This window comes from Phyllostomus hastatus, unplaced genomic scaffold (genome assembly GCF_019186645.2).
Source record: "Phyllostomus hastatus isolate PE091 unplaced genomic scaffold, TTU_PhHast_1.1 phas_scaffold_555, whole genome shotgun sequence".
In the NCBI taxonomy this organism is placed as follows: Eukaryota; Metazoa; Chordata; class Mammalia; order Chiroptera; family Phyllostomidae; genus Phyllostomus; species Phyllostomus hastatus.
Window position 1 is genome coordinate 7,162,429 of NW_025334036.1, and position 26,569 is coordinate 7,188,997.

The 26,569-nt window shown below is 45.5% G+C and overlaps 1 protein-coding gene and 1 long non-coding RNA gene across 5 annotated transcripts in view; one reads left to right on the top strand and one right to left on the bottom strand.

The window, feature by feature from the left end:
* LOC123809685 lies at positions 1–26,429 on the bottom strand. 3 transcript variants are annotated; one of them, XR_006784061.1, is made up of 5 exons: positions 26,370–26,429; positions 25,121–25,290; positions 24,313–24,408; positions 16,957–17,070; positions 1–439 (listed from the first exon to the last, which is right to left on the bottom strand). It is a non-coding gene; the product is annotated as an uncharacterized LOC123809685 (long non-coding RNA). The 3 variants fall into 3 exon arrangements; XR_006784060.1 differs by lacking the exon at positions 26,370–26,429 and adding an exon at positions 25,626–25,745; XR_006784059.1 differs by lacking the exon at positions 26,370–26,429 and adding an exon at positions 25,449–25,584.
* MCTP2 (multiple C2 and transmembrane domain containing 2) overlaps positions 25,826–26,569 on the top strand; it is a 138,860-nt gene continuing 138,116 nt past the window's right edge. For both annotated transcript variants that reach the window (XM_045824916.1, XM_045824918.1), the window contains exon 1: positions 25,826–25,944. The gene's annotated coding sequence lies outside the window, so the exon portion shown is untranslated. The remainder of the gene's footprint in view (positions 25,945–26,569) is intronic.

A 26,569-nucleotide genomic window follows, 5' to 3' on the forward strand; every position in this document is an offset into this window, starting at 1 on the left:
CAGATTTTAAACTTTTCTTTTCTCCCCTCCCCTAATCAGGTGCTGCAGAAGAAAAATAACTCTACAGAATTTCTTTTTTTTTTAACCTGCATGCTCAGTCAGTCCTCGGTGCATTTCTCATATTCCCTGTCCCGCTGCAGAGTGCCTCTGGCAAGATGAAGTTCAGCTCCGGGCTGAGCGGCAGATGTGAGCGACGACAGACTCCTCACCGTGACCCCACAGGTACTTGGCTCCTGCTGTGGAGGGCTTCACGCTGGCCCCGGACACGGACCCGGGGACGCACTGCGGTCGGTCGCCGCTGGAAGTCAGCTCACTCGAACGTGGACGTGTTGCTGTCTCTGGACTTTCTAACGTGTGGCGTGGTCGCTCATCCTGCTAATTTTTTTTTTTTTTTGAACTTTCTGCAGGATTTCGTTCACCATTGAAGTCTAGTCTAACTCTGGAGAGGAGAACAAAAAATAACATGAATCTTTTAGGTCAGCTGTCTTCCGTTTTTGGATTTTATCATATATATTTAAAAAATAGAGGATTTAGGCCCTGACCGAGTAGCTCAGCTGATTGGAACATCGTCTGGAGATGCCAAGGTTGTGGGTTCGACCCCCAGGCAGGACACATACAAGGATCAACCAATGAATGCATCAATAAGTGGAACAAATGGGTCTCTTTCTCTCAAATCAATAAAGCTTAAAAAATATAAAAATACAAACAGAATATTAAAACACGATGCAGATTCAAACTGTGTCCAGCACAGACACACACTCGCCTGAAAGCCCTCCACCGCCCACTGTCTCTTCCATTTCAGAATGAAAATGCCAGAGTAAAGGAGTCTTACAAAATGAGTCGTTGGCTTTATGTAAAAATTATTCCTCTCTCCTTCTTTCTGCAGTTTTGTCCTGAACAGACAAGAATAACGGCATCAGGAAAAGAAAGAAAGGCAAAGAAAGAATGCACCAGCAGACTCTGAGCCCAGCCCTTTGTTAAACAAACGATGTTTCTGTGAACTGGCTTTTCGGGCAAGGGGAAGGGTCTCCCTTCAGAAGCTCAGCGGTCCCCTGGCACCTGGCAGACCGCGGCGGAGGAGACGCAGAGAGGAGACCAGGAGGCACCCTGACCGGGTCAGAGGACGCCCCTGCCCATGTTGGCCTCCTGACACGCTCACGTCAGTGCTGAAACACCCACAGAATCCACACCAGCATCTGGGCTACTGACAGCTCCTGGGAGACGGCAACCCCGGCAATATTGGGAAGGTACCCCCACGACGTGCCTTCAGGGATGTTGCGCGTGGGTCACCGGCTAGCAGTGACCACGGAACGCTGTGGGTGGCTCGACGATAAACACGCGAGAAAAAACATGCACAGAGACAAACTAATTTCTGTGGAGAAGTAGGGACGAAATGGCCACCCCTTTCTAGTGAGGAGCGCCCGATTTACAGTCCATACCTGCTTTTTATTGGGCTCATGCTACATAATAACTCAGGTAACGTACAATACTCATTAGGGGAAGTAAGGAATATAGAAAACAAAGAGCTCTGCCGGTCTATTGAGTTGGGGGTCAAAGAGCTGTAAGGCTGAGGAACAAACTAGCTTCCTCCTAAGACCCTCCTCATTCAACTGAGAGCATTCTTGAACAAAGAAGGTTTCACAGTAATTTACATGTTCTTTCTTAGGCCTGATCACCCCGGGAAATCCGCACTTCCCAGTACCGAGCTGTACTACCCCGTCATTGTTTCAGGCTTAGGTGGAGCGCGGGAACTAAGGCCACCGAGAGATAAGGAGATTTTCTTCCGGACGCTGAGAACTCAGACTTTGTCAAAGCCGAGGAGTGAGGGTCCATCACCCCCTTTTTGCTGCAGCCCCCCCAAGTCCTTCTTTGGGGGGCCTCCCAAAGTGATCGTGCCTGGCTTGGGTTGTTCCCCCCGTGGGGAATCTTACCCGTCTTTGGCTAACCGACCAAGCTTTTGGGGGTTCAGCAGCAGAAACAGCATTCCTGCCAGGAAGATAAGCTTTTGTCTCCTTGCCGGCTCACGGTTCCAAGGGCGTTCCCTTAGCCTTAGCCTAGGCGGGGGTTTCAGTTTCTGATACCAGTCAGGGCGGTTCCCAACACAGGGACCAGTCTTGTCCGAGTCATTCTGCCCTGGCCACTACTGACCCTCCTCAGAGGGTCGGCCAAAAAGTCCGTTACGTTTTTTCCGTATCATGGTTCTCATAGTGCTCTGTTGCCTTTTTCATTCGAAACTATTTTGTTAGACTGTATTGAGAGCTGCCAAATCAGCGTGCATTAAAAAAACTTACCAAAACTGGTGAATGTTTGTACAGCTACTTAAATATTGAAGGTGGAAGAAAATATGTAACATTTTCAGCATGCTGTGCTTTATTATTTTAAGAAAGGTAAAAATGCAATGGAAATGCACAAAAAGGATTTGTGCAGTGCACAGAGAAGGTGCTGTGACTTATGGAATGTGTCAAAAGTGGTTTGCAAAGTTTCTTGGTACTATCGACATTGTGGCCAAATAATTCTGTGCTGTGGGGCTGTCCCATGCATCGGAAGATGCCTAGCAGCACCCCTGGCCTCTAGCCACGAGAAGCCAATAGTGGGAGAGAGCTGACATACTCAAAATACCCAAATCAATAACGTTATTGGTGCAAAAGAAAAATGTGCCTTTATTTTATGGAAAAGCCAAGCAGACCATTTGGCCAACCCAGCATTCATTGGCCATTAGCTTCCTTCATTCCTATCAACCCACCCGGTATCCCATGAGCACAATACCTAGGCCCGCAGGTTGTGAGTATAAAATGTAGTGACCACCAGGGGCAGGGGCAGACTCACACGGAGAGGCAAAACCCGGGCAGGACGCAGGACGGGAGCTCATGTCTCCCTTCAGCTCCCCCTCCCAACACAGGCCCCAGAAATGCAAGGGTGCTACAGGAAGGGGAGGCCGGGGCCAGCCACTGGGCAAGGCTTGGGTTTCCTCCCGTGTCTGCCGCTGCCTCTCTCCCCCTGGCGGTGGTGCTGAGAATTGAACTGCACAATTTCATCTCACGGAAGAAAGGGGTACTGGGGAGCTCCAGGGGCAGCCACTTAGCAAATACGGAAGCCTGCTCTGTGATGTCTTCCTCAGCTCCTTCCACATTGGGGGGCGGGGCTCCTTAGAGCTGCCCCGTGCAGAGCTAACAGGGGCCTCCAGGACCAGCTACCTGTGTCCCTGGGGCAGCAATCAGAGACGCTGGCCCTCAACCCTAAATTTACCTTATCCTGTGATCGCTAGGGAGAGCCACAAACCACAACCAGCAATGAGAGCACTTCCTCCCACCGTCCTCATTTTCCTTTGCATTTAGGTTCGGCCGCCGTAAATACTGGAAATGCCGTTCCTCATAAAACACCGGGCTCTGCCCTTCCCAGTTTATCAGAATAGAGCAGAAATCTGTGGGCACAGGGTAAAACCCAGCTCAGAGGTTCTGAATTACAGTGAGCAAAGACAGCTGGGTTCTGCTTAAGACTTCAAACATCCAAATTGGGGCGCTTAAAATAAGTGCCCCATAGACCTTTGAACTCTCAGGCCTTTTTTATCAACATAAAGCAAGCCGCTCCGCAGGGGTTCTCATAGGCTCAGAGGATTAAGGCGCCCAGGGTGCACTTGGGATGCCAAGGCTCACTCCGAGAAGGAAGAGACTTTCTGTCTGGGTGTGTTTCACTCACGCAGGAGCAGGTATTGGTTTTCGAGGCTTTAAGTTTGGAAATGATGATTGTTATTTATTGAGTACTTTAACACACTGAGTAGGGAACAGTCCAGGGCTGTCTATGTAACTTCATGGACCTCTCACAAACCATACAAGATACTTAGTACTGAAGATGGGGAACTTGAGGCTCAGAGGGAGAACTGCCAAAAATCAAGTAACGAGTAAATAATGGAGATCCAGGATTTAAGAAGAAAGGAATTTTAGGGATTCAAGGTCACAGTAGGTCTTCCACACTAAAAAAATATAAATGTGTGTTTTAATATGTATATACAATTATATGTAATTTATAATCATACAATTATATATGCAATTATGTAAATTATATAAATGTAGAATTTCTATGTAATGTAAATATATGATTTATATATTTATATATCCCCTTTATATATTTATATAATATGTAATATGTATAATTTATATATTATATAGTTATATATAATATAAATGTATGTATAAATACTTATAAACAGAAATTATATATTTATGATAAGTTATATAACTATGATATATGTACATATAAATATATTCCCCTTGGTATATATTTATATATAAGACAATATTTCATATATAAATATATATCTTTTCCATCAGGCCAGCCTCTCTGATATATGCAAAATAAATATTGCCATATTTCTCCAAGTATAAGTTGGCATCATTTGTAACATGGTCCTTTGTATATGACAAAGGAAAATAAATCTGGCAATAAACTGATAGATCATCCATTCCAAGACACACTCCGATTTCAGAGATGTAGAAATGTAGAGGGAAAAAAAGCACCTTTGAAGATGATAAAAGCAGTCATTTAAAAGCTAGTCTGAACTATAAAGAACAAGGGAGTAACTCGATGGCCCAGCTGCAGGGCAAATTGATGGGACGCAGGTGTGTTCTGGTTACAGCTTGTTTTCCTCAAGGCTGAGGAGGAAGCTCGGGCAGAAATTCAATAGTGGCTGCTTCAGGATTTCCACCAGCAGGGGGCAGTGCAGGCCGCTGAATCTGGCCTCTGGCCTTCCCAGAAACCAGTTTCAGAAGCCTTGAGAAGAGTAGAAACAGACTTGTTTTCACAGCTTTAGCTTTTATTCGCCACATCTGTGCCGGTCCAGACCTCACTGTCATTTCCACCCCATCGTCCTATTTCCTTTTCCTCCTCCCTGGTGTTTTCTCTCTCCATCAACTCCTTTTTCCACCTACATATGCAAAGTTCAAGACCACTAGCCACGGGATGGAAGCAAAACCTCCCAGAAACCTCCCTGAACCCCATCCCGGGGCCCGAGGAACGAGGCCTGAGCGTGAAAACCTGATTGTAGCCTCCGCCCCCACTTCCCACACACCGCCCAGGCGGGGCTCCCACTACTGAGAACACCTGTGAGCACGCGCTGTGTCTGTCCCCGCCCCACGCCTCTCCCTGAAATCTGTCCTCACTCCCTGCCCATAAAACATGCTCATTCTTCAAGATGAAGTTCAGGTTTCTTAATGAGGCCTTTCTCACTTGAACGACATAGCCCTCCACGGACAGTTAGCAGCAATCTGATCACTGGAATGCTGGTCACTTACTAATAATCAGGTGACAACTTTCCTCCCGCTGTCTTCTTTATACTGGTGTCCCCGGCACCTAGCACAGGGCTGGGGATAAGGTGGATACTCCAGTGACACTTACTGAATCAACAATTGGTTCTTTTCTAAAAATACAGGGTCCAGCACAAATAGCGCCCCCTTTTTATTACACAATCTTTTCTTACAAAATCATAAGCATGTCATTCTGTAACATAACAGTATCACACTCAGGCACACCATATGACGTTTTAGGTGAAATGTTCAAGTTAAAGCTATAAATTATGACACCCATTATCACCCTACCAACCGCACTCAAGCAGGTGTTACTTCTGATGGACCCTGTATACCAGAAGTGGCTGATACTTCTCTGGAAAGATATTTTTAACTTTTGCACAATAAAGTTACCTGCATGTTTTTTAAATTCCTGATATCTAGACCCCCACCGATGACCCCACCCTTGTGACCTGTGCAATCAGAACCCCCGGGGGTGTGACCCAGTCTCAGAATCTCCCAGCCCCGCCCCCAGGGGGTTTCCAGGAGCAACCAATTTTCTACCAATGGCAGATGACCTTCCAGAGACCTTCCAGGGTGTTCTCAGAGAGCTATGAGCCTGGGGCATTATGTACCTGCGGCTCAGAAGTCAGCTCAACCTTGACCGCCTGTCCCGGGTTAGTCCTAGCCTTCTCCGAGCCCTGAGTTCTAGCTGCCATTCTGACGCCTGTACGTTCCCCTCTGCTCTGTGTCGTAATTTTGTTCACTCTAAGTGGGGTTGATAAAGTTTGCCTTTGTCTGCACTCAGAAAATTATCTAATACAGTACCAGGTGGATGGAGTGGAAAGGACCCAGCATATGGTGGGGATTACAGGCGGAGGAACACGCCCAGCGAGGGCACACGGGCGCACTCCTCCGCGCCAGCCCGCAGCTCTGAGTGAGCGGGGCCAACAGTCCCTGCAAATCTGCGACTGCGTCGGAGGCAGAGTCGGGTGACAGTCCCAGAAACGACTCCGAGAGCGGGGGAGACGAGAGCCCACGAAAGAAGAGAGAAATGGACTCCGCGCGCAGCAGTCACTTCCCGGGGCCCCGCGGTCAGGGATCAGGTATCCGGCCGGTGAACTTGGGGGGAAATGCAGTCTCCAACCTGTTAGCCGGCATTGGTCACAGTGCAGAACCAATTTGGGCCTGAGTTTATTTCAACAGGAAAGGTAATAATAATACGTACTTCATGCCCTGGCCGGGCAAGTTAGTTGTTTAGAGTGTTGCCCCACATGCCAAGGTTGCGGGTTCAAATCCCCAGTCAGGGCAGGTAGGTTTTTCTTTCTCCCTCCTTTCTGTAAAATCAACAAACATTTTTTAAAATAACACGTACTACACTGAGATTCTGTGGCGTTAAAAACGGTGTCTGATGCTGGGCTTGAGAACTTCAGACATGTTAGCTGCTATTATTATTAAATTACTAATACCTTCATCATCATCACCGTCCTGACTTAAGGTATAGCCATGGATCCCACCTGCAAAGAATCAGTAATAGAAACAACTCAACTAACTGTAAATGTAAAGTATTTATATTTCATTGAGGGTGTGTGTGTGTGGACACAGTTAGACAATCTTTTATCCAAAACCACAGGTCCCACGTTTTTTGGAATTCAGAACTTTGGGGGTTTCAGACGAGCTCCGCAGGGCACACAGCCTAGGGCCACAGCACCGCCACCCAGCCTGGAGTGCCGCTCTGTACAGTCAGCCACGCCCACTTTTGTGTCGGGGTCCCCGAGCCTTCCTCCAGCTCCGGCGGTTTGCTAGGAGGACTCCCACAACTCGGCATGGACTCGTGCTCACGGCCACGGTACGTTACTGCAAGAGGACAAGGCGAAACCGGCAAAGCTAAAGGGCTCAAGGGGCGACGTCCAGAGGAAGCCAGGCCTAAGCTTCCAAGGGCCCCTGCCCAGGGAGGCCACACAGGATGTCCTTAATTTCTGCAGCTACGAATCATGACCACACCTGGAGCGTGCTGCCTGCCACAGCGGCTCATTAGAGACTCTGTGCCCAGGGTTTTTACTGGGAGCTTTACACATACACGCCCTCTGCCTAGCACATACCAGAATTCAAGACCCCCGGAAGAAAAGAGCAGGTTTTCAGCATAAACCACAAGTTCCTAGCTGCCAATCAAGAGCCAAGTTCCTAGCTGCCAATCAAGGGCCGACCTTACACATAGGCCTAAGGACGGCCATCTCGGCTCTGCCGCATTACCTCGTTCCATGCAACTTCATGCGGTGACATGCATGGAGCATGGCACCAGGAGGGATAAAGGCCACGACTGGCCTTGTTCCACGGAAGGTAAGTCTTTGCCTGTCACCAAATCAGCTCAGATGAGGTCACATATCGCTGTAAAATGTGTCATGGGAATTTGTGGTTCATAGAGCTTCCTGGGTTTTGGGATTGCAGATAAGGGATTACAGCTCTATTTTCTTCTCTCTCATTCTCTCTGGGGTTCTCTCTCTCTCTCCCCTTTCTTCTCACTCTGGCTCACATACTCTCTCTCCTCTTTGTTCCCTCCTTTCCTGTGTTTCTTTCTTTCTTCATTCTTCCTCAGTTTTATTAAGTCAAATGTATAACAACACAGGTCGGGAGGTGAGAAATGGAGGTGTCATATCGTGTGTGAAGTGTATGACATCACGTGTGAAGTGTATGACATCATGTGTGAAGTGTATGACATCACATGAAAGTGGGTAAGTGCAAGTCAAACTCTACAGAAATGACTAAAATAGCAAATGGGACAGTGACTGAGCCAAAAATGAGATAAGATGGAGTCACAAACACATATTCAATCAATCCCAAAGAAGGTGGACAAGGAGAGAAAGGGAATGAAGAACAAATGGGGCAAGTAAATAACGGCAAAACAAATGAACAAAAAACTAAACAGATTGAAACCTAATCTACCAGTAATCATACCTTCAATGTCAATAGCCCAAACATACCATGTAAAAAGCAAAAATGTCAGATTGGACAAAAAGCAAGACCCACCTAGGAAAATGAACTTAAAATGACACAGATTAAAAATAAAAGAAAGGAAAAGATATACCACATTAACATTAAAAAGGTAGAGTAGGTATATTATTATTCCACAGAATAAATTTTAACAAACATGAACAGTGAGAAATAAGGAAATTTTATGACGATAAAAATGTCAACCAACAGGGCACTTTCTGTGCACACCCAGGCCCAGCAGAGGGCGCCACAACCTGTGGGTCGTGGATAGTTCCAAACAGGCTGCCCAGGGCCAAGTTGCAGGCCACATCTGACCTAGGTCTGAACCAGAGTCTTTGCAGACCCACCCAATACATAGAAACAAACACAAAGAGGCAGCCGAAATGGGAAGACAAGGAAACAGGCCCCAGATGAAAGAACAAGAGAATTCTCCAGAAGAAGAACTAGATGAAATGGAGGCAAGCAATTGATCAGATATTGAGTTCAAAGTAATGACAGTAAGGATGCTCAACAGCATGAAAAAAAGACACAGAAACCCAAAAAATGGACCAGTCAGAAATAAAAATGCAATATCTGACATAAATAATATACTGGAAGGAATAAACAATAGGTTAGATGAAGCAGAGGCTCGAATCAGCAATTTGGAAGACAAGTTAGAAAAAAATCGTCCAAGCAGAGCAGCAAAAAGAATTTTATAAAATGAGGAGAGTTTAAGGGACATTTGGGAAAATATGAAGCATAACATCTGCACCATGGGGACACCAGGAGGAGAAGAGACTTACCAAGGGGTTGAGAATTTATTTGAAGAAATAATGACCAAAAACTTCCCTAATGTGGTGAATAAAAAGACACACAAGTCCAGTTAACACAGAGAGCCCCCATACAAGATGGACCCAAAGAAGCCCACATCAAGACACATCATAATCAAAATGGCAAAGCTTTTCAGAGACAAGGAAAGAATTATAAAGCTGCAAGAGAAAAGCAGTTAGTTACTCAAAAGGGAGCTCCCAATTAGAAGGTCATCTAATTTCTGAACAGAAACATTTCAGGCCAGAGGGAATGGCATGGAATATTCAAGGTGATGAAAAGAAAGGACCTACAACCAAGGCTACTTTCCCCATCAAGGCTGTCATTTAAAGTTGAAGGAGAAATAAAGAGGTTCCTGGACAACAAAAAGCTAAAGGAGGTTGTTACCACCAAACCAGTACTGCAACAAATGTTAAAGGGCTTACAGGAAAGCAGGAGGGGAAGGGAGGAGGAGGAGAGGTATGTTATTCTGTGGAATAATAATATCACTGTAAAATGTGCCATGAACATCTGCTGGGTTTTAGAGGTTGTTGGGTTTTGGAATCGAAAACAAGGGATTGACAACTATAATTTGTTCTCTCATTCTTTCTGAAGGAAGAGGAAAAGGAGAAGAAAAGAATGAAGAGGGGGAGTAGGAGAAGGAACAAGAGGAGGAGGAGGAGGAGCAAAAGGAAAAGGAGAGGGAGGAGAAGGAAGAGAATGGGGAGGAGAAGGAAGAGAATGAGGAGGTGAAGGAAAAGGATGCTGAGGAGAAAGAGGAGAAAGAACAGAAAAAAAAGGAAGAGAAGGAGGCAGAGGAGGAAAGAGGAAGAGCAGGAGGAGAGGATGGAGGAAGAGGAGGAGAGGATGGAGGAAGAGGAGGAGAGGAAGGAGGAAGAGAAATAGGGAGGAGGAGGGGAAAGGAGGAGAGTGGGGAGGAGAAGGGGAAGGATGAGAGTGGGGAGGGGGAGGAGGAGAGGGAGGAGGAGGAGAGGGAGGAGGAAGGGGGAGGAGGAGGGGGCAGGAGGAGAAGGAAACAGGAGAAGGAGGCAAAGGAAGTGAAGGAGGGGGAGAAGGTGGTGGTGGGGGAAGTGGAGGAGCAGAAATAGAAAAAGGTAAAGGAAAAGGAGACCAAGTCAGAGCAGGAGGAGAAGGACAAGGTGAACGAGGAAGAAGAGGAGCAGGAGGAGGAGGAGGAGGAGGAGGAAGAAGAGAAGGTGAATGAGGAAGAAGAGGAAGAGGAGGAGGAAAGGAGAAGAAATAGGAGGAGGAGAAGGTGGAAGAGGAGGAGAAGCAGGGAGAGGGAAAGGATGAAGAGGTAGAGAAGGAAAAGTAGAAAGTGATGGAGGAAGGGGAGGTGAAGGAGGAGGAGGAGGAGAACTGACAGTGTAGAAGGATTTGAAAGAGAAAGAGTAGGAGGAGGAGAATGAGAGGGAGAAAGAGGGGGAGGAGAAAAAAGGGGGAAGAGGAGAAGGATGAGAAGGAGGCAGAGAAGAGGAGACAGAGGAGGCTGACTAGGAGAGGGAGAAGGTGGTGGAGGAGGAGGAGCAGGAAGACAAGGTGAAGAAAAAGGAAGAGGAGAAGGAAGAGAAGGAAAAGGAGAAGGCCAATGAGGACAAAGAGGTGAAGGAGGAGGAGGGGGAAGAGAAGGATGAGAAGGATAAAGAGAAGTGAAGGTGGAGGTAGAGCAGGAGGAGAGGGAGAAAGAGGGGGAGGAAGAAAGGAGAGGAGGAGGAGGACAAGAAGGAAGAGGTGAAGGAGGAGGAGGTGGAGGAGGAAGAGGAGGTGGAGGAGGTAGAGGAGAGGGAAAAATGGGAAGGAGGAGGGGGGAAAAGAGGGGGAAGGGGGAGGGGAGGGAGGGGGGAGGAGTGGAAGGAGAAGCAGGGAGAGGAGGGGGAAGGAGGAGGTGAGGAGCAGAGGAAGAAGGAGGGAGAGGGGAAAGGGGAGGAGGAGAAGGTGGTGAAGTAGGGGAAGGAGGAAAGGAGGCGGCAAAGGAAAAGAAACAGGAAGAGAAGGTGAAAGAAAAGGAGGCCGAGGTGGAGGAGGAGGAGGAAGAGAAGAAGAAGGAAAATGAGGAAGCGTAAGAAGAGAAGGGAAAGGAGGAGGAGGTGGAGAATGAGTCAGTGAAAAAGGAGGTGAAAGAGAAACAGCAGGAGGGGGAGAAGGAGAGGGAGAAAGGAGGGAGGAGAAGTAGCGGGGGGGGGGGGAGGAGGAGAAAGAGGAGGAGGTGAGGGAGGAGGAGGAGGGGAGAAGAAGGGGAGGAGGAGATGGGGAAGAGGGGGGAGGAGAGGGTGAAGGAGGGGGAGGAAGAAGAGAAGGAGGAGGAGGAGGAGAGGAGAAAGAAGAAAAGGAAAAAGAGGAGGAGGAGGTGGAAGCAAAGTAGGATGTGGAGGAGGAGGTGAAGGAGGAGGAGAAAGGGAAGGAGGAAAAGGCAGAGGAAAAGTAAAAGGGAGGAAAGAAGAGGAGGAAGAAACAAGGAAGAAAGTTGAAAGAAGAAAGAAAATGAAGAAGGGAGAAGGAGTAAGAAGTAGAAGGAGGAGGAGGACAACAACAACATCAGAGGAAAACAGTTAAAAAATAAAATGGCAATAAATAGTATATATCAATAATCACTTTAAATGTAAATGGATTAAATGCTCCAATCCAAAGACATAGGGTAGCTGAATGGATAAGAAAACAAGACACATGTATATGCTGTCTCCAAAAGACCCACCTCAGGGTGAAAGATATACAGAGACTAAACGAGATGGAAAAATATATTTCATGCAAATGGAACAAAAAAAAAAAAACAATACAAAGATCAATGAATCCAAGAGCTTGTTCTTTGAAGATATAAACAGGATAGACAAACCTTTCACCAGATTCATCAAGAAAAAATGAGACTCAAATAAAACCAGAAATGAAGGAGAAATAAAAACTGACACCAAAGAAATAAAAGGATTGTAAGAAAATATTATGAACTATACGCCAATGAATTGGACAACCTGGATGAAATGGATAAATTCCTAGAAACATATGATCTTCTAAAACTAAATCAGGAAGAATCAGAGACTCTGAATAGACAGATTACACCTAGTGAAATCGAAGCAGTAATCAAAAAATTCCCAACAAACCAAACTCCTGGACTGGAGGGCCTCACAGGTGAATTTTATCATACATTCTGAGAAGAACTAACACCTTCTCAAAGGATTCCAAAAAATTCCAGAGGAGGGAAGACTCCCAAGCTCATTTCATGAGGCCAGCATCATCCTAATTCCAAAACCAGATAAGGACAGCACAACAAAGAAAATTATAGGCCAGTGTCCCTGATGAACATAGATGCTAACATCCTCAACAAAATATTAGCAAAGCAAGTACAGCAATGCATCAAAAAGACCATACACCGTGATCAAGTGGGATGTATTCGGTGATGCCAGGTAGTGACAACATTAGCAAATCAATACAAGTGATACACCACATAAAGAAAACGAAGGATAAAAACCACATGATCAAATCAATAGATGCAGGAAAAGCATTTGATAAAATCCAGCACCCATTTATGATCAAAATGCTCAGCAAAGTGGGAACAGAGAAAACATATCACAACATAATTAGGGCCGTATAGGACAAACCCACTTCCAGCATCATATTCAACAGGCAAAAACTACAAGCATTCCCTTTTAAGGTCAGGAAAAAAACAGGGGTATCTGCTTTTACCTCTCTTATTCAAATAGTTCTGAAGTCCTAGACACAGCAATCAGACAAGAAAAAATAAAAGACATCCAACAGGAAGAAGTAAAACTCATTATTTGCAGATGACATGATACTATACACAGAGAACCCTAAAGATACCACCAACAAACTACTGGAATTGGTCAATGAATTCAGCAAAGTAGCAGGATACAAAATTAATATCCAGAAATCAGTTGCACTTTTATATGCCAATAATGAACTATCAGAAAGGGAAATTAAGGAAACAATCCTATTCAAAATTGCTTCAAAAAGAATACCTAGGAATAAATTGAACCAAGGATGTGAAAAACTTGTACTTGGAAAATTATAAGACACTGAAGAAAGAAACTGAGGAAGATACAAATAAGTGGAAGCACATACCGTGTTCATGGATAGGAAGAATTAACATCATTAAAATGTCCATACTACCAAAACAATCTATAGATTCAATGCAATTCCTAACAAGACACCAATGACTTACTTCACAGAATTCAAATATTTCAAAAATTTATATGGAACCACAAAAGACCCCAAATAGCAACAGTGATCTTGAGAAAGAAGAACAAAGTTGGGGGGATCATGCTACCTAATATCAAACTACACTAAGGCCATAGTAATCAGATCAGCCTGGTACTAGTATAAAAACAGATACATAGATCAATGGAACAGAACAGAGAACCCAGAAATGAACACACGCCTTTATAGTCAGCTAATATTTGACAGAGGAAGCAAGCAAATACAATGAACTAAATACAGTTTGTTCAATAAATGGTGTTGGGAAAAACTGAACAGGTATGTGCAGAAAAATGAAACTAGGCCACTTTCTTACAACACACACACGAATAAATTCAAAATGGATTAAAGACTTAAATGTCAGACTTGAAACCATAAAAATCCTCGAACAAAACATACGCAGTAAAATCACAGGCATTACTCGTGGCAATATTTTTTCTGATCTATCTCCTCAGGCAAGAGAAACAAACAAATAAAAAAATAAACAAATGGGACTACACCAAAATAAAAAGGTTTTGCACAGCAAAGGAAACCATTGACAAAATAAAGACAACCCTCTAAATGGCAGAACCTATTCGCTGATACATCTAATAAGTGGTTAATAACCAAAATTTATAAAGAATTTATCAAACTTTACACCAAAAACAACCCAACTAAAAAAATGGGTGAAGGACCTAAATAGACACTTCTCCCAAGAGCACGTACAGATGGCCCACAAATGTGCAGAAAGATGCTGGATGTCATTAATCATCGGAGAGATGCAAATTAAAACCACAATGAGGTATCACCTCACCCTGGCCAGAATGGCTATCATCAACAGATCAAAAAAACAACAAGTGTTGGAAAGGTTGGGGAGAAAAGGGAACCCTTTTGCACTGTTGGTGGGAATGCAGACTGGTGCAGCCGGGGTGGGAAGCAGTATGGAGACACCTCATCAATGAAAACTAGGCCTGCCTTTTGACCCAGTGATTCCACTTCTGGGAATTTATCCAAAGACACCCAAAACACAGATTTGAAAGGAGATAAGCACCCCTATGTTCCTTCTGGGAATTTCGGAAGAAGAATCACTATGTTCATTGCAGCGCTATTTACAATAGCCGAGATTTGGAAGCTGCCCAGCACCCATCAGTGGGTGTGTGGATGAAACAACTGCGGTACATTTACACGGGGCAATACTACCCTGCTGTAAAAAGAAAGTTTTACCCTTTGCAACAGCACTTATGGACCTGGAGAACATTATGCTCAGTGAAATAAGCCACTTAGAGAAAGACAAATACCATATGATTTCATTCATATATGGGATTTAATGTACAAACTGAACTAACAAGCGAAATAGAGACTGACTCACAGACAGAGAGCAAGCACACAGCTGTGGGGAGAGGGGACTGAGCAAAAAAGAAAAGGGACCCACAGACAACAGGGCGGTGATTGTCGGGGGAGGGTGGTGGAGGGTATAAGGGGGATAAATGGTAATGGAAAACAATAAAAAATGTTTGATAAATAAAAAAAACCAAAATGTCAACCAACAGGACCAAACAATCCCAAATGTTTGTGCACCAACAGAGCTTTCAAATTCATGAAGCAAAAGGTATTGAAACAAGAAGACAGACAAATCCACAAATATTTTCAGAGATGTCTGTACCCCTCCTGCAATAATTGGTGGGATAAGCAGACATAGTGTCAACAAGGACACAGGAAAGTTGAACAAAATTATCAACATGTATAGGAAAACCCATTCTTTTCAACCACACAGGGATCTTTTTATAAAGAAATAACTTGGGCCAGAAGAGTCTTAACACAGTGGAAAATTCAAATCATGCAAGGTATGTATGTTCTATGAGAAATTTAGAATTAAATTAGAATTCAATAACAGAAAGGTCTCTTGAAAATTCCTAAAATATGGAAACTAAATAACACACATCCGAGTGATCCATATGTCGAAGAAGCAATCAAACAGAGAATTAAGAAATATTTTGAATGGAAAAAGAAAATAAAAACACATGTTAAAATTTGTCAAACTGTGGAACAACTGGAGTTGTGTTTATAGTACTAAACGATCCTATTAAACAGAATTTCTCAAGTCTGAAACCGAAGTTTCTTCCTTAAAATTCTAGAAAAAGAAAGAGCACATTTAAACCAAAATAAGTAGAAGAGAGCGAATACAGAGATCGAGGCAGAAATCAATGAAACAGCAGAGGAAATAATAGAGAAAATAAATAAAATTAAAATTGAGAAAATTAATTATATGTAATGTTCATAAAACAGGTGATGTGGAATAAAAAGAGTAAAGACCCAAATGCTAATGACAGATTACTTCACCACGAATGCTACGGATATTAGTGGATATCAGGGAATTTTATAACTAACTCTATGCCAATAAATTTAACACCGTAGATTATTTGGACAAATTACTTGAAAGACAAACTAATAAACCTCATGCAAGAAGAAACAGGTCACCCGAGTGGCGCTGACCTACTAAAAACAAATACATTTTTATTAGGTTGGCCAAAAAGTCCATTATGTTTTTTTCTGTAAAATAAGATACATAGTTTATTTTCACCAATAACTTTATTGATTTGGATATTTTGAGCATGTTGCTGTCCCCCGCTATTGGCTGCTAGTGGGTCGAGGCCAGGGGTGCTGCTAAACATCTTCCAGTGCATGAGACAGCCCCGCAGCTGAGAATTATTTGGTCAATATGTCAATAGTGCCAAGAAACTTTGCAAATCACTTTTGACGTGTTCAATCAGTCACAGCACCTTCTCCATACGCTGCAGAAATCTTTTTTTGCGCTTCCATTGTGTTTTTACCTTTCTCTGAAATAATAAAACCTAATATGCCAAAGATGTTGTGTATCTTCTTCTATCTTCAATATTAAAATGGCTGCACAAAAATTCACCAATTTTGAGGAGGTTTTTTTTAAAAATGCATGCTGATAAGACAGCTGTCACAATCTAACAATCGTTTTGAATGAAGTTAAAGACAGCTAAGCACTACTACAGCCATTGTACGGAACAAACATAACAGAGTTTTTGGCCAATCCAGTAGTTAGAAACATTCCTTCTAAGGAAGCACTAAGTTGGTGAATTCTGGTAAGATTTATAGCTTATTTTTTTTAAGTAAGAGTTACGACCTGTACTAATGTAGGATCTATTTTGAATACTAACACATTTAATACACTCGAACCCAATGAAAGCGACTTTCAAGTTCACCACGCTCTGCGAGAGTGCTTTGACAGTTCCTTCTGCGTCTTTTTACCTGAAACGGAATTCACCCACTTAATAGACTAAAAGTTCTCGCTTTTAAGATTTACTTAAATGGCCCGATCTATGCTAGTCTTCCTAATCGCCAATGAACATCCAAAACACAGCAAAAGCCTATGTGCAGATAGCACTGGGAGCGTGTCCTTTAGTGAAGCTGTAATTTCAGGCAGCAAGTCCTGTCTTTTGCATGATCCACGGCCCCCTCTGTCCCAAGGTTCAGCCTGTGAGAAGCTGGATTAGGAGACAGTGGTCTGAGGCCAAACTTTATTTATTTAAGCGTATCCCCTGGGCACCCAGCCTCTCTTAGTATTTCCCCTAAGAGGAAGTGGGCACAGCCTATTTTAAACCACCCATACAAGAAGCGAACAAAAAAAATCCCCTTTGCTTTGTTCTGTATCTTCTCTCAAACTCACCTGAAATGAGTCAGTTTTTAAAAAATATGAAACGGTCCATGCACGCAGAGATTGAATTCCTTACAATATGTCCTCTTTGTAAAGAAAAACTGCCTCTACCTGAAGAAAAAACACCTTAAAAAGAAAGAGACATTGTTTTTAGTGCATGGTACAGGCCGTGTTTTAGAAAGCACCTTGCTTACATGAAGTTATGTAGGAGGGTCTGAGATGGGGTTTTTTAATCCTTGAAGAAGAGGGCAACCGTCTCCTATGGAACAGATCCGTACACCTAGTTGTGTGTGAAAGGACTGGGAGGGGGGCAGTCTGACACACAGCTGGGTGTCCTTCATTTCGAAACTTACCTTGTCCCCTGAGGTCACGGCAGTGGCCTTGAGTGTGCCCAGGACGCACTCTCAGCTTACAGGGCTTGCTGGAGGAGGGGTGAGGCATGACTTTGCAGAGTTGCCCTGCAAATTACTGGAAACCCTGGCGTCTCCCCCTGCTCCCCCTGCTCTGGCTTGTGCGGAGAGAAGGCAAGCACCCTCCACCAGGGCCTGCGGTTTTTCTTGCTCATTCCTGTTCCGGGGGAGGGTACCAGCTCCGGGCACGCCAGGCCACTGACTCATGGAAAGAGCAAACAGCCAGCGTGTAGGACAGAGGCCCGTACCTGCCTTCTGAATCCCGTGCACCCCGTACTCGAGATGAAATGCCCAGGCAAGAACCAACATTTAATCTCAAAAATGCTGACAAATTCTAGTGTGATGGTTAACAGCACTGCTGATAACTGTGGGGGTCCTGTACCCTGTACACCCTCCCAGCTGGATGTGAAAATAAAGGCACTTCACCTAGATGTGCCTTTCTTAAGAAAACGACACCCCCTTCTAATCAAAAGAAAAACAGCAGGCCATTGTACAGTGCACCTGGCCGGGACTCCTTAAAAGCTGTCAAGGTCACGAATAAGAAGAAAACTGCCACAGACCACAGGAGATGGGAGAGACGGAACAGCAATGCCATGTGGTGCTCTGGTGTGGGTCTTGGAAGAAAAGAGCCCATTAATGGAAAAAACTGATGAATTTAGGTGACAGTAAATACCGACGCCATTTTCTTAATTGTGACAAATGCACCACAGTATTTTCAGACTTTTCCAGTGGGGAGCCTAGGGGAAAGGCCCACAGAAAATTGGAGTATGATCCATCCTCTTCATTGGACCCTAACTTCCTTGGAGGAGGCAGTATTTTCCAGGTTGAGGAGTAGCCTTTGGCATCATTAAATACAAATAGAAATAATTCCCAGCTTTCCAATTTAGTAGCAGAGACCCAGAGCATTTCTCTAAGGTATGTTTTAATGATAGTATTAGGCACTAATAACTAATCATCCAAGGTGGACAGGAGGATTTCACGGCGTTTTGCACTGTGACAGCTCATAGGTGCTTGCTAAGTGTTAATCTCTCTTCTCATTAAGGTGCAGCGACAAATACGTGCTTCCGTGGAAAACTGTGCGTTGTCTATGACAGAACCTTCCAGACGGTCTGATTTTAGCCTTTCTTTGCCCTTGAACTATAACTTGGCAACTTTTAGATGAGTAATAGTAGTGCCAAGTCCTTCCTGTGTCTATGATGCAAACGGAGCAAGTTCCCCCCCCCACCCCCCACCGTTGGCCAGGGCAATTTTGCAGCCACTTGCGTGTTCATTTTAACCTTCTTTTACCCCGTTGCCTCAGAGCAGAGAGTCATTGAAGAGAATCCACCAGTGGACACCCGAGCTGGACCCAGGCCACCAGAGACTCCTCCCCGCTCCCCTGTCCTTGGTGTGTACCTTCTGCCCACTGCTCCCACCCCGGGAGTCATTTCCAAGGATGCAGCCTTGAGAGAGGAACGGGTTGCTGAGGCCCTAAGAACAGTATGTGGCTGCTGAATCCCACTGGGGCCTTCAGAAAAGCTCTGAAGACTCTGGCGGGCAGGTGCGGAGCTCCCTTGTTAAATCTGCCACCCACCAGTCTCAAGGGGCCTGCCTCTGTCTTCGGTCTGCCCTTGTCCTCCATGGGTGGGGACCAGTTGGTGAACCCAAATCCACATACATCTGTGGGGTGATTCTTTTTTGCTTCTCTCATTGAACTGGGTGTAATGTCTTGGTAAGGTCCCCTCATTAATAACAAATAAAATAAAATCTCTGCTGCGTGTTCATTTTACATCTGCGTGGTGGCCGTGATTTGGCCACTCTTAGAAAATTACCCCTTGATAAGAACATGCATATTATTTCATTCATCTTTGGATTCCTTATGGCTGCCCTGCCAGAGGATGTGCAGTGAATGGTCATCGGACTGACACTGGATTTCATACACGTGGGCAGATGGAGGGAAGAAATTTGCAAGTTGCGATGAAGTTAGGCTAAGACACTGGGCTCCCTAGAGCTGCAGGTAAGGGTCACAGTTCAGTGTGATGTCAGGAGCATTTTCCCGTGGGAGGCAGCTGTGGTCTGATCCATCAAGGCCCAGAACGTCTTTGCTTGGGAGGAAAGGCAGCTACTCGGTGGCTACACAGCCAGAAGCAATCTTTGCCATTTAAGGGAAGCTGAGGAGGGTCATCATTAGCAGTAGGGACCCTCAAAGCAAACCTGCTAACCACCCAAATGGCCCAAACGCTCGTGCTCTCCCCAAAGGCCTATGTAAAGTGAAGCGTCACCTAAAAGTCAGTCTTCATTAAGACACGCACTACTGTGTTTCCCAACACTGCAGCGGTAGCTCCGTCTTGAGAGAGGTGTGATCACAAAAAAGAAAAAACCCAGGTTCCTGTCTTAGGGCTACATGGGTCCGCTCTTTGATTACAATTAGGCCCACCTGACTTCCTTACCCTCAGATGTTCTGCTTCTCTCACCCTGATGGTCTCGTTTTACCTGGCCAATTTAAATGCCAGCTCACTCCCCGACACTGTACATTGATCCCTTGCCTTTTCATTTTTAATTTCCACCCTTTAGATGTGCAGTCACACTTTTCGTGGTGCTGCTAATTCTCCTGCCAGGTCTCATCATGAAGTGACCGTGGAAGTTTCCAGCTTGCTGGGGACACGGCCTCCTGAAGCACGCCTTGCTACAATGCGCACTTCAGAGCCACGTGAAATCTGAGCAGGCAAGAGGGCCGCGTCCCTCCTAGCGTTGTAAACGCTGGCCCTCTGAGCCTGCTCCTTCTGAGGCCCAGTTCTCAGGCTTTATTTAACAAAACTGAAGTTCATGTTGTGGGGTAGGAAAAAAGTCTGTTGCGTTTTTTCCATATGATGGCTCTAGGAGTGCTTAGTTGTTCTTAACTTCAAAACAATTATTATTAGATTGTACTGTGACAGCTGTCCTATCAGCATGCATTTAAAAAAAAACCTATCAAATTGGTGCATTTTTGTGCAGCCATTTTAATATTGAAGGCAGAAGGTATGCACCATTTTTGGTGTATTATGCTTTATTATTTCAAGAAAAATACAAAACAAATGAAATGCAAAAGAAAATTTGTGTGGTGTATGGAGAAGGTGCTGTGACTGATAGAACATGTCAAAAGTGGTTTGCAAAGTTTCTTGGGACTACTGACTTTTTGGCCAAATAAATCTCTGCTGCGGGGCTGTCTCATGCACTGGAAAGTGTTTAGCAGCAGCTCTGGCCCCTACCCACTAACAGCCAATAGCAGGAGACAGCTGACATACTCAAAATATCCAAATCAATAAAGTTATTGGTGAAAATGAAACATGTGTCTTTTATTTTACAGAAACAACTAAACAGACTTTTTGGCCAACCGAATACTATGCTAAAATAGTCTGTTCACGTGAAGTAACAAGGTGTTGGGATTTGTCTGATTCTCAAGAAGATTAGTTTTTATTACTTGGGGAGACAGCTAGAGCACAGGTGGCAAACACAAGGCCCGTGGGCTGAATCCGGCCCGGCACCTTGTTTCTACCTGGCGGCAGCGCAGAGCTCCTTGCCCCTAGTTAAGGAGTGGTTATATGTATACAGTCCTAACGTTACACTGGGCCCTTTGAAGGCAACTGCGAGGCTGATGTGGCCCGCGGTGACAATGAGTTTGACACCCCTGAGATAAAGTGTATAAGAAATGAGGCTTTAAGGCATGAAGCCACAAAGCCACGAAATGTTTTCATCTCCTACATCAGTAACTTGGATTCCTGGGTTAGTTTTTTTGAATCCCTCAGCATGTGTTACCAACGAAGTGTATGGCGACACATACCCCACTTGCAATAGAAGGCTGGGATTTTCGAATGAGAGGTACCTACAACAGAGCTGCATTTTGCAGATTCATCACAGTCACCAAACACCACCAGGAGGAAGGAGCCAGCTCACAAGCCACTCTGAGGGTGGGTGCGAAGATCATAGAAGATCGAGACCATGTCCCCCTATGTCTGCCGTTGGGAGAATGGGCTGAGAGACTTCCTTCTTTTTAAATGATCTAAAATATCTTTTGTCCTTCCCATGTTTTATTTTAAAAATCAAGCTAATAGGAAATTCAAACTAATCAATTTTTTAAAAGAATAAGCCCTTTATAGAATATATAATTTTCAGTACAGTTAGGTGTTTCCTAATGAGAAAAAAAATATTGAGCACCTGAATACTGGAGATTAAGAAAGTCACTTCATTTTAAAGTCATGTTTCTTACTAGCATTTTTATTTTAGGCCCACATTTTCTTAGGAAGCATCAACAACAGTCATTATAAAGATGGACCTAAAAAAATCTATAAAACAGGTAATTGTATAGCAAGCCAGCTTGAAAATATTATTATTATGCACTTAATAAAGCCTCATGTGCTTCCTGCTTACTTTTCAATCCCTTAATTAGTGATTCTGTACTTTCTTTGTAGGTCACATTACAGCCAGTAATTGGAGGCTGGAAGAATTAAAACTTATTGGAATTACATGTCCCCGGCAGTTCCACAGATAGTCTGGAGACTAGAAGTCCGAAGTCTAGAAGTCCGAAGTCAGTTCATGGCTTCCATCCGGAGTGTTATTATTTCTGCCTAAGCATCTGTATTTTAATTGTCTGATTACTTGAGTAAACAATTGGTAGAAACACTGCTAAACAGGTCTGGCTTCACTCTTCCAGCTGCCCTTCTCCTGCTGGCTGGTGCCTGCTCATCCCAGGGATGTGAGTGAGGGTTCACCCACTGGCTCTCCCTGCTCAGCGCTTGGGCCGCATGGAGTCACGTTCCTGCTACTTGCCTTGCACACCCCCCACCTGGTCTCCTGTCCAGGCCCGGCCTGCAGGTGCTGCTAGCTGACCCCCTCCCTCTGACCACTCTCTAGTGCTTATTTGTTTCCCAGTCTTTTCCCTTCACCACAGTGTGAGCCCCTGGAGGGCAGCGGCTGCCTTAGTCTTATTTCCCAGTGTTTACCTTACAGCACCACGCCTTGTTGATTGGGAGACATTCTCCCAAGCCACCTGGCTTCAGGTCACCTGCATTATTTGGCCTGTACAGAGTTGGCAATAACTGATATAATGCCTGTAGGAGGGCATGCTCTGGGCAGTGACAGTGTCTATTTTCTGTCACCCATTTGCCTCACAGGCCTGGCCCCTGCAGGCATCCTCATGTGTGACCCTACACGTGTTGCAGCTTTGTACAGCTAGTTGTGCAAATCAGTGGGCATCTGATTGCACAGAGAATTGATCATCACCCTAATATTCTGGTCTTGAAATTTCCTTTCATTTCATTCATCTCAGACTTAGCAAAACGAGGTAGTAAAATACAAGTCTATTACACAATGTACAAAAAAAGCGTTTCTGACTACTGGACAGAGGCAGGCCATGCTGAGCATATCAGTAGTCACATTAAAGAAATGAAGTCACTTGTGTTACCCGTGGAAACCAGAGGGTGCAAACCAGCCAGCTGCTGTGGGGAAGCCTAGCTTTGCACTCCTGAGCCGACTGAAAACTTCTGCCCCTGATCATCTTAAAACAAGGACCCGAATTTTAAAAACAACTCTGACCAACAATCCCAGTGCACACTCAACACCCCATTTCTCAAGGCTGAGTGTAAGAGGCTCCTTACCATGGCCAAGGGCAGCAGGCCACTGTGTAACTCAACAAAGGCCATTCCCCGCGGGCCCATTGCGACACTGAACAGTAGGAATCAGTCCTTTGCCTTGGGTGCACCTGGGGGAAGGTTTAAGCTATTCGCTAAGGGGATGGAATTCACATCACCAGACAAAAATGGCGGTGATGAGCAAGTACACTTGAGCAAGGGGAAGCTTCACCTAATCAAGGATATTTGGATTTGCTTTACCCACCAGATGAGAGAGGGACTCTGTCTTTTTAGGTTTAGACTCCATATGCCTGCAATAACTTGAACATTTTAAATGCAACTATTACCAGATGTTCATCCTGGCCGTGGAGTTCTGACCCATAAAAGCTGTGACATCCATCAAAGTGTAACTTGGAGCAACTCACTGTGAACATTCCCAGCTAATTAGCTTATGTTCACTATATGTTCAAATATTTGAAATAATTTGTTCCATAGGATTACAATCAATAGGATAAGTAAATGCTGGCGTTGGTTTCCAAAGAAAGGCTTCAAAATAATTTTCTTTCTGAGTCATTAGAAAGTAAGACTCCTGTTCTGGGAGGGCACCTCCTTTGTTCAAGAAACCGAAACCTACCAACCACCTGCAGGAAACCCCATTAGCAAGTTCCATGGCAGAGTTTGGTTTGGATTGGGTTGCGAAATTTGGTCTCTCCGCACATGTTACAAAAAGGGAGATGTTTCCTTTCACCTGCTAGAACAATTCCCCAATAGGAAAAAAATGTGAGTACATATAATAACAAAAACTCTTTGCACTAACAAGAAAAGGTTTGCTGTTCTCTCAGGGCCATTAACCGAGGACAGATGCTTCCTTATAGCACACTAAGCACCCGCCCCTTGGACAATGGACTCCATCTTGTCTGAACCATTATGCTGGCTTTACACCCCGGAAGGTCGAGATCTGTATGTTTATATCTCAGTTGCTTTTCTACTTCAGTTTCTGTTGTCCCAGAAAGGACAGGAAGGAAAATGTGAGGGATGCTTGGTGCCAACGCCTTAGCAGATCTCAGAAAACATTCTCTGGGGTATTCCTTCAAGGGCCATGCACTCACAAGATTCACCGTGAGTTCTCCAGCCAGAACCGGGCTGGACTGACTCTGGGCCAGCTCTGGTGGAGGCCTGTCCCGGTTCCCCAGGAGCAGAGAACAGTCGGAGCTCTCACTCCTGTGCATTCACAAATGGGCTCTTCTGTCCTTCAGAGAAGCCCCGTCACGCCAGGGGCAAAGACCCTATCTAGGTGATTACAGACACTGTAATGCATCCTGTTTAAATGGCTGTGGCTCATTCAAACAGGCCCAGTGACATTGCTGGCATACCTCCACTGCAGAGTTGCTGCATGTGTGACCGGCAGCACCAGCGGTGACAGCAGAGGAGGGCATCGATCCTCGGAAGGCACGCCTGGCATTTACAATCTGCAAGAACAGGTGAACTTGTTAGACTGCCACGGACCAGGCCGCGTGGGGTCTCGTGTGTAAAAGCAATTGTATCTGGTGGGACACCAACACAGGTGTGGGGAGTGAGAACTCTCCACTTCAATCACCAGACTGATAATGGGGCTGTTTTTAAGAGGTCAGAGCTGCCTACGTAAATTCAGAAGGCAAGGCAGAGAAGACCACCCATTATAAAAATGCAGATTTGTGTCTTAAAAAAGTAGCAATGATGACACCATGGACAGTGCCTATGACGACCTGGCTCAAAACCTGTTTCAATCAAGAAATTAAATGTAACAGTGTATTGGACATGCATCCGCCACACAGGAGTCCAACTGCTGTCCTGAGTGGGGTTGTGGTTTGGTAGGGAAGTTAAATTAGTGTAAGCAACAGCATTATCCCACTCTTCCTTGCCTAAAGCATACTAGAAAGAGACAGGTAACATGTTGGGACAACTGGGGAAAAAAAAAAAAACAAACCTCAACGCAGATGCATAGAGTGTAGTATAATGCAGGGAAGGCCATCTGATTTTAGAGTTCCTTTCTGTAGATGTTTCACTTTCTGTTAACATTTAATGATTGAAAAATACTGTTAGTCAATTCTGACTTGCGGTTGGGCTGCAGGAACCACAGAACAGGAACTTCTTTGTGGCAGGAGTTAGAAGGAAAAAAGCCTTTTTTGTGGGTTCACTTACTATTTTAATTCCGTTGTTAGTCAGCTTTACAGGTACGGTTGCCGTTTCTCCTGTGGCTCTTCCTTATCTTTCCTTTGTACACTATGTTCCCCGGCTCCTGCTACTCCGGTTATTTCATGCTTCTTTTCCTCATCTTACACCACGGATATTAGGAACTGTCTCACTAATACCTGAAAATTAAAACAGGACTAGGTTATGCGCCACGTGCGCACAGAACACCAGTGGGTGGCCTGACTCTGGTACCTCTTGCCGGGGTCGTGGTGGTAAAAATGGAGCCTGTTCTCTCACCGTCGATCCTTCCGGACCCACGGGAGCAAGGTGCACTTACTTGAGGGTCAGGGAAGACATGCTCTTAAGCAATTTTAAGTCAGCAAGCCACCCTTGCCTTCTTTCCCGTTGTGAACTAAAACGCGAGGGAACTCAACTCTCCCCACCACTGCCAGACTTCTGGGGCACATCTGCCTTTTCCCCGGAGCCAGCCCAAGCTAAAATGAGCTACTGTAACCTCTTTCTCTTTCCACAGCGAAGTTCCCAGAATCGCGCACCGACGCCTTCTTGCATCAGCCGGACTAGTTACAGCGCCCGCGCTTGGTCTGGCCTCCCCAAGGTGACGCACGGTGCCGCCTCCTCCCCTTGAAGGCGGGGCTCGCGTGCGAGGGGAGGGGGGGCAAGGAAGTGGGGCGGCCCCGGCGGAGCCCCCGCCCCTACCTCGTCTGAGTTGCTCCCCGAGCGGGCCAGCGGTGGCTACGTTGGCTGTTGGTCCCGCGCACGTGAGGGACGCACGGCGGTCCCCTTTGCAGCCCTCCGGCCGCAGCCTCGGACAGGTGAGGGTGGTGCCGGGTTTACCTGGCAGTGTGCGCCGGCGCGCACCGGGTTGCTCCCTGCTCTTTCCTGTGGGTGGGCTTCTGCTCGACCGAAGTGGGGAGTTGGAGACCAGGGAGGGAAGTCAGAGCAGCTATTACCCGAGAGCTGCTTGTTCAGGGGTCACTGTACTGAAGCCAGGAGGCAGAAACCACAGGTGTGGGGTGCCAGGAGCGCTCCGGGTAGGGTGTGTGTGTCGGGGGGCGGGGGCGGTGACCTGCCTCTAATTTCTTTGCGTTTGATAGGACACATTGGGTCTCCTCGGGCGCAGGGGAGTTAGTCACGGCACCGCCACTGCCAGGATTCTCTGCAGAGGTCAGCCCTCACTTGGGTGGGATCTGATGCGGTCCCTTCGTGGGGACCCGGAGATTGCACTTTGATATCCTACCTACCAGACCTTTGCTCAGCCGCAGGAGAGCAGAACGCCTTACAGTGGCGTAGGGTCCAGTGTCTCATCACACTGAAAAGGAAGAGAAAAAAAAAAAACGTGATAGTGGTAAAGTTGAGAAGAAATTGCTTCCGCAATTAGTTGCTCCGCGCGCTGTCCCTTTGTTAAGCAAACAGTGCGCTGATGGCTTTTACCAGAGG